The sequence below is a fragment of the Coptis chinensis genome, chromosome 9 (assembly GCF_015680905.1).
Source record: "Coptis chinensis isolate HL-2020 chromosome 9, ASM1568090v1, whole genome shotgun sequence".
Classification (NCBI taxonomy): Eukaryota; Viridiplantae; Streptophyta; class Magnoliopsida; order Ranunculales; family Ranunculaceae; genus Coptis; species Coptis chinensis.
Window position 1 is genome coordinate 27238259 of NC_141464.1, and position 4890 is coordinate 27243148.

Here is a 4890-nt window from a genome sequence, read left to right on the forward strand (position 1 = left end):
GAACTCCAAAAATAGAATCAAAGGAGTCAAAAGCCAAAGAAAAATAAATAAATAATAAAAAATAAATATGGCTGATGATAGAAACAAAGTGTAGAAGCAAAAGTAAAAAACAAGATTTTCTCTAGTTACATAATATGAAGACTCTATTATCTCAGACTTGTCAATTTTGAATATCTATTTCCTTCCTTCTTAAACCATCTCCTAATCCCCGCAACACCTAATAAAGACTTCTAGCTCAATTAGGAATATGTTAGTGTGATAGTAAGTGGTACATGTTGTTTCGGCAGTAACTTGCTTCAACACAATGAGAGCAAATGATAAATAGTGCACTAAGAAACAGAGGAAATTGATGTTGGGGGAGATGAAACTGAACCAAGATAATGGCTGCCTACGTACCCAAGATCTACTCTCCAGGGATCAAGTTTCAACGTAGTTCCTTATTGTGAGAGAGAATGTTTTTTGTGAATTGGTAGAAACTGAGTCCTAAGAGGATTGTGTTTGTTTGTCAAAAGAATTCTTATCTCTTTGAACATCTATCCTTATATTTAAGAATAATGAACCTGGACATATTCATAAATAGACCAGTTATTAGGTGTAGCTAAGATTAAGCCCTTGGGCTTAATTGAACTGGGCTGGATCCGTGGGCTTAATTGAACTGGGCTGGATCCATGGGTTAATGAGCCACAAAGTGGGGGTCTATACATCGCCCTCTCTTTGGTGGATGGGCAAAGCCCATGTGGCAAAGAAGTTAATATAGAAAAAAAATTGGAAGAACATCGATTTAAAATAAAAAAATAAAATAGAATAAATGTTACCAAGTATTAGCGTGCATAATCTCATTGTCAAAAGCGATAGTAGGCGATGACAGGAGACGAAAATTATTGGCGACAAAAGACGGAAATAATTAGCCGAAATTATTGGCGGAAGTAATTGGCGAAAATTTATTGGCGGAAATAATTAGAGGAAATAATTGGTGGAAGTTATTGGCGAAAGTAGGTGGAAAAAATTGGCGGAAATTATTGGCAGAAATAATTAGTGAAAAAAATTTAGCAAAAATTTTTGGCGGAAGTTATTGGCGAAATAGGCGGAAATAAAAGTGAAAATTATTGGTGAAAATTATTGGCGAAGTTTATTGGTAGAAGTTATTGGAGAAAGTAGGCGGGAAAAATTGGGGAAAAGTTTTGGCAAAAATTATTGGCGGAAGGGTGTGGCGGAAATAATTAGTGAAAATTTTTTAGCAGAAATTTGGCGGAAGTTATTGGCGAAATAGGCGGAAATAAAAGTGAAAATTATTGGCTGAAATTATTGGCGAAAATTATTGGCGGAAGTTTATTGGCGAAAATAATTGGCGAAAGTTATTGGCGGAAGTAGGCGGAAAAAATTGGCGAAAAGTTTTGGCGAAAATTATTGGCGGAAGGGTGTGGCGGAAATAATTAGCGGAAGTAATTGGCGAAAATTAGTAGCGGAAATTAGTGGCGGAAATAATTGGCAGAAGGGCGGAAGTAATTGGCGAAAACTATTGGCAGAAAGGCGGAAATAATTGGCGGAAGTATTAACTTAAGAGATTGTGTGAGGTTGGCTTTAAGCATATGGGATTTGGCCGGTTGAATGGGACCTAAGTAGTTTGCCCAAAAATAGAATAACAATAGGACTACTAAAAAGTCTGGAGTGATAAATTAAACTAATAAAATAAAAAAGGAATTGGAATTGGTATTGATACGGATGATTGATATGACCGGCTAAAAGCTTTGGGTAATATAATTTCTATTTTGGGACTTGCTTATTAAGCTGGGACGTCTTATTGAGCTGGTCATCATATATAGATATAGATATGAATAAAAGATTAGCAATGTGAATACGTAAAAGCTTTGGTGAATAGGAGCGCCGGCCTTGATCTATTTTTGTTTTTTCTGGTTTTAGGAAGAGACAAAACTCAGTAGACCGGCATATATATATGGACCACTCCTTTATCCTTTACAACATTCTCTCTCTCACCTCTCTCTACCTTTTTTTATTATAAAAAAAAATAAAATAAAAACATGCTGCTTGAAAACAGTATAGGTTCATTCTCTGTTTTCGTGAAGCCGGTAGGCTTAGGACCTTAATGAAATAGTCTTGCGATTTCGCTTTTTGAAAAAGGTGAAGAGCAAACATAGTAGTATAAGGAATGTGCCTAGGGGCGGCTTCACTTTTTGAAAAAAAAAGGATAGAGCAAATAACGTAGTATAAAGAAACAAATAAAATAAAGTTTCTGAGCTTGTTCTAATGTAGAGTAGAGTCCCATTGCTAGGGCGAAACAGACTTACAGTTCTAATCCAACTCAAACAAAAGAGTTCATCATTATAAATAATGAGGTGAGACACACATGGATAAAACATATTGAAGAAAAGAAAAAAAAAAACAGGAAAGCGAGATTAAGTAATCTGATATAACAAATTAGAAGCGAGAATTTGATACGATAATGACGAGAATTCAACTTCAACGAAGATGGACCAAAACAAAAGGTACTCTATACATACGAGGTCAGCCAAGGAAAACTTCAATAACGGAGATGAATAAACGGTTTGCATTACAACAATTCAATGTGGACAGTGTGAAAAGTGTTTTACAAAAAGCCAAAGAAGATGAAGTAGTAGCAACATGGAACCAATTATCATATGGTTTGAAATTTCCTTTGGATAATACCGTTGCAAGGATCTTAGAATGGTGACATGTTACACCTGCACAGATGTCAGTTCCTTTTTGGTTAATAGTTTCAAGGATGTGAAGATTACAATTACGATACAAACGAAGATTTGGGTGTCAAGAGCTTTACGTAATTGCAAGGCCTCGTGTCACTCCTAAAGACAATTTCATAATGCTCGGCGTGCACTTTAAAAATAGAAGGGAGAGGTTTAGTGATCTTCCGAATAGCTACAAGCATTGCGAAGATTATCTGTATCGCATACGAGGGAAGTGGAACACGACAGGAAGGGACGTTCCAAACAATTTTACTGGTAAGTAACTGTATTGTGTTTACATATAGGTGATACTATGTTTGTGTTAGGAAAGGAAGATTTTGCAATAACTTAATTACTAATTGTGTTTCTGTTGTTGGTGGTATTTGTAGAGGAAAATCCGCCGATTGATATGGTAGACATAGATAGCAAAACACAGGATAACTTAAAATTTTACTTCCATGGGAAAATATCATCTGAAGTATTTGACCTAAGTTTCCCAGATTATATTGTGGACTTCCTATGTGAGGTGGAGGAAGAGGCGGAAAAAGAGGATGAGAGTGAAGGGCAGGAGAGTGAAGAAGAAAGTGATGAGGGAGAAGAAGAAAGAAGTGTTGAAGGAGAGGATAAAGATAAGAGTTGTAAAGTTGTAGGAAGGAAAAATAATAAAAAAGGTGTGGAGAAAAAACGAACTAAAGAATTTGAAGTTGTGAGTGGACAATTAATTAGACAAAATAAGATCAAAGACCAAAACAATATTATTATGAATAAGCGAATAATCGTAGAAGATGAAGATAGTAATAGTGATACAGAGGAATGGGTGAATACTTAAAAAAAGAGGAGAACGTTAAGAAGAAAAGATTATGAGTTACCGTTGAAGGACGACGGTGAAACCTATAAATTTTTAGAAGATGATTAGGGGAGAGAAGAGAGCATAAAAGAAAAAGAGAAAACTGTGGCTAAAAATTTAGAGAAGAAAGACGATACTGTACAGGTTGGAGTTGGCATTTTAGCACTAAAGGAAAATCACAAAACGCAAGGTGAATCCAATAATTTAATCCAAGTGACAACTAGCATGCAACGAGAGAAAAGGAACAAGGTAAATTATTTGTTCTATTTGTTTATTTGCTTATTTATTTAACTGTAACATGCATTTTAAGGTTATGTTAATGTTTCAGGTAGTGAGAATAATGGAAGAATTAAATGAGATGGAAGAACAGGAGGCGAACGCATACCGTATGGGACCGAAGAATTAGAAGATTTGAAAGCCCGGGTGAAAACGCAGGAAGAAGAAAACGAAAAGATGACTGCAAAAGTGTTGGGGTTAGAAAAAGAATTAAGTGCTGCTAAGAAAGAGAATGTAGAAAATAAAAAATTGTTAACACAAGCTTCCCTAGATATAAGAAATAAGGAGATGGAGAGGATGCAAGCAATTATGCAAAAGGGCGATGTTCTGGAAGAGAATGAAGAGAGAAAGAAGACATATAATAAATTATATCTAATGTATATGGAGATTGTTAAAGTTGCTCCGAAAGGTGTGCCTTTTCCAGAGGGAACTTAATAGACAGTTGATTTTGAAATAAATATAGTAAAAATACTACCAACCTTGAATGAACATGCATTGTCGGCAATAATTTGATAATAATATATCATCTTGCTTTTGATCTTGCGTTCTTTGCTGCATTTCGATACGTAGTATGGACAGAAAAATATGATAGCGATATAACGAGGGGAAAGCAAACGCCCCCAATATAAAATCCATTGGAGAAAGTGTGATTGAAAGGCAAAGGGGCCATGATCGTCCTTAATGAACCTAGCTATTCAGGTGTCAAAATATTTGTACCGAACTTTAGGCAAGGTCTGAAATTTTCCGCAGGTGCAAGGTTGTCATTCTTGCACTTGGACCAAACAAAACGCCGTTGCCTTAGTAGTGGAATTCACACAGATATTAAAATTTGAAAGTATTCCAATAATCGTACCGAACAAAAATAACCATCTTATTGACTCGGATTTCCTTCAAGCAGGCATGAATGCGACATACTTGGACCAAAGAAGGCATAATATGGATGACCTCTTTGGAATTAATGCTAATAAATGACAATATTGTTGAAAAAAGGAGTACAGAAGAATAGAGTAATGTAATAAAGGACAACCAAATATATGAAAATGGAAA